At 45.0% G+C, this 13,004-nt stretch overlaps 1 pseudogene; it reads left to right on the forward strand.

Annotated features, from left to right (window-relative positions):
- The first annotated feature begins 2,631 nt into the window (after positions 1–2,631).
- LOC124078171 (protein FAM136A-like) lies at positions 2,632–3,207 on the forward strand (annotated as a pseudogene).
- The last annotated feature ends 9,797 nt before the right edge of the window (positions 3,208–13,004 follow it).

Genomic DNA, 13,004 nt, shown 5'->3' on the forward strand with positions numbered 1-13,004 from the left:
TCTCAGGAAGTCTGTGGTCTACAGGTGATATCAGCCCGTCTCCCACGACCGTCTCAAACCACGAAACAGAACTTGTTTCTTGTCAACTTACTGGTGTGCGAGGCCACACTTCCTGTCATCTCTGCCACAGCCACTGCCTGCCTTGCCTCCTTCATCTGGAGTCTGTCTAGTCACAGAACATTATGGCGCCCCACAGCACAGAGTTAAAGTGGGGCCACTCTCCCCTCCTCTGTTCTTGGGATGGTGCTCAGGATGGGTCAAGGGGGCAGGCTCGGACAGAGAGGGAGCTTACTGTGGAGAGACAGTTCACTGGGCTGGGGTCAGGCTCTGCAGACCCCACCTCAGGCTGCTGCTGGCCTGGGGTGCAGCGAGGGTCTTCTCCTGAGTGTCTGCAAAGCCCCAGCAGGGCCTCGCTCAGGAGGGAGCAGCAGGAGCACCCTGGCTCCCTGGGGGCAAGCAAGGACCACACAGTGCAACATGTTCTTCTGCCTCTACCTGGCCCCTGAGCTGAGCTCTGAGAGCCTAAACTGCTGTCATTTTCATTTTTTAGGTCAACTGTTTATTTTGAAGCAATTCCAACTAGAAATTCATAAGAAAATTATTTCAAAATTGGGGACATCCACAACGGTTGTGTGTGAATATAGACAGAGAGGTATGGCCCTGTTTGTAGGTATTAATCATTTCTTCACAGTTAGGTGGAGGTTGGGGAGAGCAGGGTCAGCTCCTCTGCTTCCAGAAGCAGGACTAAGTTAATAGTAGTGAGGCAGAAGCTCTTACAACACAGAGACAACGAAAACCAGGCATCAATGACAAGGGATTCACCCAAATTTCTGAAAGACAGAGAGATGCGAGGATGCATGGGGCAGAGCCTCCACATCAACCTGAGCCCAGAGAGGCTAGAGCTGAGGTGGCCACAAGGGGGTTTGTGCGGCTGGTGGCTGAAAGTGGATCCCATGACCCTCCCTCCTTCCAAGTCAGGACCCCACACTTCTCAGCATCTCTACAGGTAGACATTAGGGGGTTCTGCTCTGAAGGCGAGAACACCTCTGGAAACCCCATGCATTCTGATAGTTCTTAAGACTTGTCCTGGTGACCACATCCTAATCCTGGCACCTGGGGCCATGTTTCATGGCATGGCAAGGAGCAGTAAGGGGGCTGATAAGCTGACCTGGAGGCGGGAAATAACGCTGGACTGGGCAGAGAGACCAGTGCAATCCCAGGGTCCTTAGAGATGGAAGCTTCCTATTCCACATAGGCCAAGGGCACTCTCACCAGATGTGCCCCGCGGTGGGCTTTGAGGTTGAAGTATGAAGTGCACCAGAGCTACCTTTAATTTTAGAAAGTAACACAGAGGTGTGGAGATGAGGGAGAGTCCTCCATATTTTTTATTAGAGATTTGATTTTATCCAAAATGGAAGCATAAATGCATATTTAAAATATTTGTTACTAAGTTGCTCATACTCAGACAAATATTGCTTTCACCTGTTGAATCTTCTGATGCTATCAGTTTCAAAGCAAGAAATTCCAGTTATTCTAAAAATAAAAACGTTGACCACACATGGAAGACCACATTAAGAACTGCAAACAAATTCATGTGACACCTTCAGCAAGGAAATAATAGCACAGTAGGCTTCTGGGGTGTGAGTGGAGGGCAGGGTGCCTATGGGCCAGGGGAGCAGGGCACGCTGCTTGGCCCCGCGCTGACCACGGATGTGGCCTGTGGAGAACTGGGGTAGGACTTCCGTGAGAGGCTCTGAGGTTGCAGCCCCTGGTGGACAGCGCTAGGAGTTTAGCCCAACATCCAGGCAGCCTGCATTTCACTAGCTCCAGCAGCCGGACAGCACAGCATACAAGGATCCTTGGCTCGTGACTGGCTTCTAGAGCCCCGAGGTTGTTGCACAGGTGGTAGGTGGATGGAGAAAGGGACAAGCAAGACTTCGGCTTCAGAAATACACTCTTAATTCTAAATGGTTTCCCTCACTGTTGCTGTAAAACTAACCCTTCCAACAAAAACTGCTCTTCATACTCCTATTTATTCTAAGGAAATGCCACTGGGACCAGAAAGCAGAATCCGTAGCCGCACACAGATGTCCTCCGTGTCGGGTAACCGGGGGCTGCGGGGCGCCCTCTTCCCCACTCAGCATCTCGCTGCTCACCCTCAGGCCCCCAGTCGTGGGCTGGGGGAGGGCAAGGCCGCTGCGCACTGTCTCCCAGCCCCCTCCTTTCTCCCCTCTCCTGGGCCCTGCCAGCTTAGCCTCTCGGTACCCAGTCCCATGTGCGCCAAGCCAGGCCTGTCTGGGGTCGGAATCAATGAAACCCTTGGGATGAACGCAGGAGCGGATCCCTAGAGGAAATACTAGCGGGGGGGAGGGGGGGGGAAGGTGGCAAATTTTAAAATGTGGCTCTGGAATCCCGAATGGAAGTCCCTCTTTTTTGTCCTGCTATGATCACTGGCCTACTGTTAGACTGCAGTGAGAATGATAAACCCGTAGGCAGGAGAGGACGGGGGCCCTCGCTGCCTACTCTCTCCTATCCTTGGTTGAAAGCAGCAAGCTTCCCAGTTAAAAGCATCAAGCTGGGAGCATGCGCAGAGTCCATGGGGGCGCCACCGTGGCGCAGCGCGGGGTCGCCATGGCAGAGGTCCAGCAGCTCCAGGTGCAGGAGGCAGCGGACTCTGTGGGGAAGAGTGTGGAGACGGAGAACATCCGCGAGAGGCAGGGCCTCACGTTCCTGCTGCTGTGAGGACAGCCAGGCTACGTCACAGCACGGCTCCAGGGCACTGAGTCCTGCCATGCACCTCCGGCCCAAGCCCAGGCCTTGGTGACCACTGAGCTCGAGAATTCCAGGACCGCCTGACCCCCTGTACCATGCATCGCAACAACACAGCCAAAGATTCAATAGATGCTGGGAGTAATGAGCTTTAGGTGAAGTGGCTGCTGGACAGTTGTATGACCAAGTGTGTGGATGACCACTTGCACCTCATCCCAACTATGACCAAGAAGATGAAAGAGTCTCTCTCATCCATTGGGAAATAAAAGTCCTTGCCAGTGGCCACTGGGGCTGAGAGCAGGAATCTATTTTAAAAGAGGAATGGGAATTTTAGTCTTTGAAGCAAAGTTTATGAATGAAGAAACCAAGGATGGCAGCAAGTTTAAGGCATATATTACTCTAGACACTGGTTCCTTTATGTTTTGATCCAAGAAAGTGAAATGGAATAAAAAATAGTGCTAAAATTTGAGTAAAGAACAGCAGAGTCTTTTAGAGCCTAAATTTCACGTGGCCAGTGGTTGTCCTGACAGCAGGGAACTCCCTTGTACCAAGCCAGAGCTCTCCAAGGTACAATTCCTACAACATAGGCACCTACAGGATGGCGGGCTCTTCCAGGATGGGGCGGGCTCCTCCAGCCTGCCAGGGACCTGTGGAGTTGGAGGAGAGGAGTTTCTGCTGGTTGCCAACCTCCTGTATACCCGAGGTATCGTCATACCATATTCCATAGACTGTAAACAACATCCAGGAGATCACTAATCCTGAAGGGGGAAGAGGTTTCCAGGTCTTTGTTTTGTTTTTTATATACAAGGCATGAAGTGGATTGAAGAAGTGAATTTGAGAGGGAAGTAGTTTGAATAAGAACTTGGAAAGCTTCCTTGTGTATATTCTTTATAGCCATCAAGATATGGATTTCTTGTGGCTGGGTTGTAGCTCAGGGTTAGAGTGCTTGCTTCGCATGCATGAGGCACTGAGTTCTATCCTCAGCACCACATAAAAATCAATCAATAAAAATAAAGATATTGTGTCCATCTACAGCTAAAAAAATTGAAAAAAAAAAAGACACGGATTTCTTGAAATTCTTATTGCATCTCTCAGCTGGGAGATCACTGCAAAAACATGAGAGGCAGTGTCACATTAAGTGTGGAAAGCAGGGCTTCCTCCACCAACATACGAGCCCTGAGGCTTTCTGCAGCAAAGTGACAGGATAATCTTTCTCCTTTGAAGAGAAAGGAATTTCGATTGTGATACATATACCAGTATCTGGAAATAAACAGTAAAATAGTGACAGTTCACTAGCTAAGAGAGTTGTAAAGTACTGTCCTTGGAAGAGAAAAAAAAAAAAAAAACACTTGTTTTCATGGAACAGAAGCCTAAATCCAGCATTGCTAACTTAGTTCCCTGAATGAACAGAGCCTTATTAAGATAATATCTCGGCAACAGGAAGGTTACAAAGTAAACAGCTTGGGCTAGGACAAGCTCCAACACATACCCTCCCTCTGAGAGCAAATGAAGGGCACCCCACACAGAACCCTTTATCAAACACCATTTTTGCCTGGGGCCTTTGCACTGTGCAATGTTCCTGCCCCAGCCTGGTACCTTATCTTCTGGATAAGGAGCTCGTTGTCTTTTAATCAATTTATTACTTGAAATGATGATATAGCCTGTCTGTGTGCTCTGTCAAGGCCATGATATATTTTCCTAGTGGTTTGGTTTTACAATAAATACAATAAATAGTATCATTCTCCCCCCCTCCCCAAAAAACTCCGTACCAAGCTTTCTAAGGCTCTTCTGTTGGTTCCCAGTGGCTGTTTCTAGGCGCCCTACATGGATTTCCTTATGTGGTGAGGAAGTCAGCATCCTGCACCATGGAGCAGGTGTCGGTTTTCTGCTTTGCATTTCATTGGGTAGCAGATTTCTTCACTCAGCATCTTCTCCCTGCAGCCCTTGAGTTTGTTCACTGTTGTCTGTGTAATAATCTCACACGGGCCTCAGCCTTCTTTGCTTCACCCCCAGGGATGCTCCAGCTTATCAATACTTTCCAAAGACTAGTCCCTGGAGTGGCTGTGTTTTTATGTGGCCTGGCAACACTGAGAGAGTAGGGGGTATTATATCTAGGAAATAATAACTTTTTTTTTTTTTTGCATGACTGGTTCCTATTAGTTTTAGCTTAACCAAACACTCCAGGTCATTTTCTACTGAAATCACCCTCTTTAGAATGCCTCCCATCTACTTCTCTAATATTTAATTTTGGGAAACACTATCACTAAAGAATTTTCAAAATAATCATCCCTATGGTGTTAGTTCAGTGTTTAAGCTAGTCTAGATTATTTTGTTTCTTGTTTTTAGTATGTCTCACTGCAAATATTATTAATAATTTTTTTCTGGATAATTAAGGAGAACATATCAAATCCATAACTAATGGCATGATTTTAATAGATCTTTTGATACTGTTTCCCAACATTTTTAAAAGAAACCTTATATTTGTTTGGAATATATCATGGTGGTGCTGGAAGAACAATTAAACAATAGAGATAAAATTCTCAAAAAATGTAAATTGTACAAGCAGAAAAGTTGAAGAGGTCCAGCCGATGACCTTGCTGACATTGACTACAACTGGCATCTGCAAAGTGGTTCTTTGTGGATTCCGAACCCCAGAGAAGCAATCCAGTTTGGAAAACATTAACATAATAAACATATTTTTAGGAACCTGTCCTTTCTTGGGGGCCAGCACTGTAGACTCTCCCCTGGCTCTGTGCTGAGAAGCCCACATTTTCCCCGAGTGCAGGAACAGCCCTGGGAGAGCTGTGTGGAGCGCCCGGCTTATCTTTTCCACTAAGACTCACAAGTGCCCTTTTCTCATCCTGGATGCCCAAGGGGAAGGGGGGAACCAGGCAGCCGGTTAGCTCAGCTCACCTGAGCTCGTCTGTGAGCAGGCAGGTGGCACAGGAAGGGGGAGGAGCTTGGCCTGAGGTGGAGCTCTCAGGAAGCCCTGGGCACCCAGGACCTGAGGGGGGTGAAGGTGAGCGTCCCGGGGGATGGCCATGAGCACAAGGGGACTCAGGTGACGTGTTCCAGGGATGGGTGCTGAGCAGACGGCCTGCGAGGACTGGGGTGGATGCAGTGGGGGTAGCCAGAAAATGAGAGTCCCTGCTTGGGAGCAGTGCTCCTCCCAGACTGCTCTTGCCCTCTGTCTGTGAGTTCGTGTCTCCTGAAGGAAGCTGAGGATCCTGTGCCAAGCGTAGAAACAACCCCATCAGCACGTTGCTCCCTCCACCGTCAGCATGAAACCTGGCCTTTGTTCTCAGGGACAGGCTGGGCCTGTCCTCCATCCCTTCCCGTCTCACCCCATTTCCTCTCACTCTTCGGGGTACACGGCCTGTGTCCAGCTCTGGCAAGTGTTGACAAGAAATGATCTCAGTCTGGTTGGAAGGACAAGACTTACCCTTGTGACCTAAATGAGGGATAGAATGAGTCAGGACCGGCTTTTAGAGCCCACAATGAATGGGACAGAAATCAGGGCCAAGGGGGTTGTGGGAGGAACCAGGTAGGGGGCCCTGTTACAGTGGAGGAGGGAGGGGGAGGGGTGGGAGGTCCCGAGGGGTGGGGGGCGTTGTTACTATCGCTCACCTTGCCTCCCCTCAATCTGAGGTGCTCACTCTCACCCTCTTGTCCCTTCTCAATATCCGGGCAACTCTTCCCATGGCATTGTTCTGGGACTTGTGAGCCCCAAAGGAAAACCAGTCTCTGTATCTTATGGCACAATCTTATAATTTATCAGTTTACCTAACCACCAAATTGGGGCTCTACAGAGAAATAAAATTGGATGTCAGAGCAAAGTGTGATCCTTGAAAACAATAAAAATTTTTGACACAGACATCCCCTTAATGCTTCCTTCCGATCCGAGGCCCGCTGATGCCTGTGGCTGGCCTTGGGTTGAGAGTGGCAGCAGGTCAGCTCTGCAGGCCCAGTTGCAGAATCAGGACCATGGGGTGGGGCCCTGGGCAGGAGTGGAGGACACGCCAACTGACCTCCTGCAGGTGGTGTCCAGGCTCCCGCCTTGGGGTGTCAGCATTGAAAGCAATCTCCCCTTCCATTGCCTGGATGCTTCCGGCAGGTCTTGGTAACAGTGTGGGTGGCAATTTTGGAAACAAGTTTATTTTCTCCAAGGACAGTGCTTACTGTGGCCCTTCACCCACTTCCAGTGTTCCCCCCTGAATGATCCTCAGATCATGGGCAGTTTTCTTGGCACCGTCACATCAGAAATTTCCAAGGGAGGTGTCTCCACTGTCCAGGAGAGTTCAAAGCAATGATTCATTCACCGCTCCCCACACTCTCTCACTCTAAGAAGTTACCTACCTACCTTTTTTTAAAAAATAAAAAATGTTAAATCCCCTTGATTTCTCCACCAATCCACACTCAGGATTTATTCTACCTTCCCTATTTCCTCATGTGTAACTTGTTTGTCCAGTGTTATTTGTGATATATTTACACATTTGCTCAATTCTTATACATATTATTAACCCATATACACATGAGAAACAAATTTGCCAAACAGAGCACAATATTTGTACAGTTTGTTCTACAGCTTTTGAAAACACATTATGTCTTTGCTTCTAATCTCTTTTTGTTGTTGTTGTTACCTGTATTGATAAATTTCTCAAATGCCCTTAGTAAGTGACGTGGAGATATTAGGATTTTAGTAGAAAACTGTTTCCCCATTACATAAGTTGCTGGCTTTGGTGCCTAGTAGATGAAAGAAAGAGAGAGACAAAGAGACAGAGAGAGGGAGAAGGAGGAGGAAATACATGGAAAAACATGTTTCATTTCATATTTTATAGAATGTTCCTCGCCTGGGCACTTGTTGATGGATTATATTAATAATTTTTCTCTTGGTGAACCTCCTACCTTACTCTAGTTTTCTAAAATAAATCCCATTTGGTCATGATGTATCATTTTAAAAAAAGTTGTAGGATCCACTTTGATATAATTTTATATCAAACTTGGCACTGGTATCATACATGAGATTCATCTGTAGTTTTCTTCTTTTTTTGCCTTCTATTTTTAATTAAAAATCACATTTACTTAGAAGCACTCAGAATAGCAATGAGATGATTGTAGCTTGTTTTTTGTTTTGCTTTTGTTTCTTTGCAATTAGAATTGTATTCGTTTAATAAAATAATTTTATATAAGCTACATCTGAGACAACTGAAGATGAAAACCTACAAACCTCATATGTAGCCAATTTGTGCTGGGCCCCAATATGAGCCTGCTTTAAATTTCCATGCCTGTTTTGACCTTCATGCTATACCAGTCCAGGTTAGTGGCTACCAAGACTGGACTGTTTAAAAAGACATGTTATGTTGCATTGACTATACAAAAAAAAAAAAAAAAAGACAAAGCACAGTTTTAAAATAAATCTCTTTTTTTAGAGGGAGAAAGAGAGAGAGATAATTTCAATATTTATTTTTCAGTTTTTGGCGTACACAACATCTTTGTTTGTATGTGGTGCTGAGGATTGAACCTGGGCGGCAGGCATGCCAGGCGAGCGTGCTACCACTTGAGCCACATCCCCAGCCCCATTAAAATAAATCTTTCACAGCCTTACATTTCAATATTTTTTTTCTTTAAAAGGAATGAAGTATGAATGAAATTATGGCATTTGCCAATAAATGGATGGAGCTGGAGAATATCATGCTAAGTGAAACAGCCAATTCCCCCAAACCAAAAGCTGAATGTTTTCTCTAATATGTAGTTACTAATTCACAATAAGGTGTGGGGGGTGCTAGGGAAGAATAGATTTACTTTGGATAAGGTAGAGGGGCATGATGGGAGTGGAGGGGGCCCAAAGACACTGACAAAAATATAAAAATAGAGTGTAAAAGTCTATTTCCAAGGCTATTATTTATAAAAGCCAAAGGAGAGGAGGATGCTAATCACCATCCTCAAAGATGGGTAGAATAAGCTCATCACAGGCTCATGAGTCGTGTGAGCTGATCACAGGCTCACCAGGAGCAATGCTGCACACGACTGGAACATCTCCAGGTTACATTGTGGAGCAAAGCCTGTGAGGCAAATAAAGTCATGCCTCGCTTCCACCACCCAGCTAATAAGGGGTACAAGAAAAGTTCTTACTGTGTCTGGAGGAAGGGGACGAGGTGACAATCACAAGGACAGAAGCCAAACTTCTTCCAATTGACTTTTGTAGATTTGATTTTAGAACGATACAAATGTTGTATATGATTTCATGGAAAACTATATTGAAATTAATTCTCCAAAATAAAAAATAAAAAGAGACAAGTGGCCATAACTGTGTACCCATGTGTATTTAAAACACACTCATTTCACTGACCATTCGTAGCACAATACCTAGAGATGAAAAAAAACTAAAAAATGCCTTTAAATTCTTCATTGTCATAATGTTGGCAATGATATTGGTCTCGTTATCCTCAAAGCATCATGTGGTGTCTGTGTTGGATACACACACACACACACCACACACACCGAAAAGGCCGAGGGCAAAGCAAGCCACACCCAGTTGCCTAACTAGCTCCTGTGCTCAGTGTGGTCATCAGCACTGCTTCCCTACAAAAGAAGTCAAGGATTCCTGGGGAAATGACCAACTCAAAGTTTTGGGGAAAAAATGCCTAACATGTCGTGGGACCATCTTATTGGAGTTTTGCTGCATCCTGATTCAAACAGAATAAACTGAATACAACATGAATAATCCCGACCCAAGCCCCAGTTCTTCAGGTGGCGGGAGTGCTGATGGCCAACAGCTTTCAGCTGACCCTGTCCCCTCCCTTGGCCATCTCCTGAAGGTTGCCTTCAGATGGACAGGGTCGCCTCATCCAAGGTCATGCTGATGCTCAGGACAGCTCAAATCCCATGTCTGGTCAGTATAGAGGTACAGAGGCCTGCCCTGGCCCTGGTGTGGGATTCTCCAAGGGCCACCTTGGCTCCTGGGTCTTAGTGAGATGGTTCAGGGGCCTGTGAATCATCACAGCCTGGTGCCCCCTGCTTCCTTCACTTCCTTCGGTGATCCTTATGATTTTATACTTGTATATCATTGCAGAATCTGCCCCCTGCTGCACTCAGCCAGAGACACCCAGAAAGTGCCTAATTGTCCTCCCTGAGCTATCGGGAAGCTGTGGGGTCAGTTGGGGAGGAGGAGTTCAGGCGGGCATCTCTGGGGCTGAGGAGGTGGAGAGAGCCTGAGGGTGCTCTCCAGTGGCTGTGTCGTGTGGTCAATGAATTTCTTCATAAGGAGCTGGTTTCACTGGCAGGGGATTCAAACCTCTCCAGTTTAAACCATTCCAGAGGCTTTGAAAGTGCAGACTCTGAATTAAATTCATAGATGCACTTATGAAGAATTTATGGACATTTTTATGCTATAGAGTTTTCCTTTAGGTATAGTGTACTGCTTTGAATTTTTTTTCTGTAATTTTTGTTGGGGAGATACAGTTGCACATAATGATGGAATTTGTGGTTACATATTAATACATGCACACAATGTAACAATATAATTTAGCCAGTATCATTCCCCAGTATCTCTCCCCTCCAACCCGCCCTCCCTCCCACTGGTGTCTTTCCTCTACTGATTTTCATGAGATATTCTCACCTTTTCTTGCCTTTCCTTTTGGCTTCCACATATGAGGAAAACATATGCCCCTTGACTTTCTGAGTTTGGCTTTTTTCACTTAACACAATGTTCTCAAGTTCCATTCATTTTCCTGAAATTGATATAATTTCATTCTTCTTTATGGCTGAATACAATTCCATTAGGTACATATAGCACACTTTCTTTTTCTGTTCATCCATTGACAGACACTTGGGCTGGTTTCATAGTTTGGCTATTGTAAATTATGCTGCTATAAACATGGGTATGCATGTATCACAGTAGTAAGATGACTTTAATTCTTTAGGACAAATACCGAGGAGTGATAGAGCTGGGTCATAAGCATAGTCTTTTGGAGAGACTCTATACTGATTCATAGTGGTTGTACTAACTTACAATCCCGCCCACAGTGTAGCAGTGTTCTTCTTCCTCCACATCCTCTCCAGCATTTATTATTGTTGGTATTCTGATGACTGCCATTCTCACTGGTGTGAGATGAAATCTCAGTGTAGTTTTGATTTGCATTTCCCTAATTGCTAATGATGTTGAACATTTTTCATGTATTTGTTAGCCATTTGTATTTCTTCTTTTGAGAAATATCTGTTTAGTTCATTTGCCCACTTATTAACCAGGTTATGTGGTTTTTAGGTGTTAAGTTTTTTTAATTCTATATATATACTAGATATTAATTCTCTGTCAGGAGAGTAGCTAGCAAAGATTTTCTCACATTCTGGAGGTTCTCATTTTATATTCTTCTTTCCTTTGTTGTGCAGAAGCTTTTTGATTTTATGTCACTCATTTATTAACTGAAGTAATTTCCTGAGCTTTAGCGTCCTATTGAGAGTGACGTTGCCTGTGTCTACATAAAGGATTGTTGATCTTCTGTTTTCTTCTGCAAGTTGCATAGGTTCTGGTCTAATTCTGAGGTCTTTGGACCATTCTGAATTGATCTTTGTGTAGCATGAGCAATAAAGGTCGAGTCTCATTCTTCTACATGTGCATAACAAGTTGTCCCAGCACCATTTGTCTCCAATGTATGATTTTGGCACCTTTGTCAAGGATCAGATGACTGTAGATGTGTGAGTTTGTCTGTCTTCTGTTCGATACCTTTTGTCTGTGTATCTTTTTATGCCAGTACCATTCAATTTTTGTTACTATAATTCTGGAGTATAATTTGAAATCAGGCATTGTGATGCCTCCAGCATTGCTCTTTTGGCTTAGAATTGCTTTGGCTATTCTGCGTTTTTTATTTGTATTCTCCTTCTCCTTCTCCTTCTTCTTCTTCTTCCAGGGATTGAACCCAGGGGTCCTTAACCACTGATCCATAGTCCCAGCCCTTTTTTATATTTTATTTTAGAGACAGGGTCTTTCTGAGTTGTCAGGGCCTTGCTAAGTTGCAGATCATGGCTTTGAACTCATGATCCTCCCACCTCAGCCTCCTTAGCTGCTAGGATTCAGGCATGCACCACTGAGCCCAGTTGCTCTTTTAGTATTCAAATGAATTTTAGGACTGTTTTTCCTAGTTCTGTGAAGAATGTCATTGGTATTTTGATGGGGACTGCATTGAATCTGTATATTGTGTTTGGTGGCATGGCCACTGTAACAATATTAATTCTGCCCATCTGTGAACATAGGAGGTCTTTTCATCTTCTTGTGTCTTCTTCCATTTCTTTCTTTCAGAGTTTTAATGAGGGCCTGAGAGCAGATGCCATCACAGTGAAGGGAGTGCAGGGGAGGGAGAGATGGGGTGGCAAGATAAGACTACATGAGGATTCAGTCCTACTCCTTATAACAAGTCCATTTGGGAGACCCATCTCAGGGTTGCAGGTGACCCACCTTAGTCTCTTCTGAGGACATGTCCCCTCTTAGCTGAGGAACCCCCACTAGACCCCACCTCTTACCTGTCCCACATCTCTTAACATCATCATGGGGAGGACCAATTTTCCATATAGGAAAGTGATGTCTACTGCATGAACCTTGGGGGGACACATTTAAACTAAGCCGTGGCAGTTCCAAGCAGATGTTCAAGCTGTGCTCCTTTTGGATATATTATCACCATGAATTGTATTTATAAATGTCCTAATATCCAACTATCTTTCAATTTTACTTAGTAGTGCAGGGTTAGTCTTTTAGATGAGTGTTCTTTGATATTTGTTTATCATTTTTATAAATATTCATAAGTGAACCCACCTTTGCTAGTTAACAGCACTTCAAAAATTGGATTGTTTGCCCTAGCCTCTGCTGACCCATGTTCTCAGAGTCCCATCTTCATGAAAAATGATAGACATGGCAGTAGACTGTATTTTGACATATCATACAGACATGGAGTATAACTTGCCATTCTTGTGGTTGTACATGGCATGGAGTTACTGGTTGTTTATTCATATATGAACTTAGGAAAGTGATGTCTGACTCATTCTACTGCCTTTCCCATTCCCATCCCTCCTTCATTCCCCCCATTACCTGTTCCAATCTTCTTTTTTTTTAATGTTTATTTTTTAGTTTTCGGCAGACACAACACCTTTGTTAGTATGTGGTGCTGAGGATCGAACCCGGGCCGCACGCATGCCAGGCGAGCGCGCTACTGCTTGAGCCACATCCCCACCCCTGTTCCAATCTT

This window comes from Marmota monax, unplaced genomic scaffold (assembly GCF_021218885.2).
Source record: "Marmota monax isolate L192 unplaced genomic scaffold, Marmota_monax_Labrador192_F-V1.1 WCK01_AAM20220418_F8-fsc01465, whole genome shotgun sequence".
Taxonomy (NCBI): Eukaryota; Metazoa; Chordata; class Mammalia; order Rodentia; family Sciuridae; genus Marmota; species Marmota monax.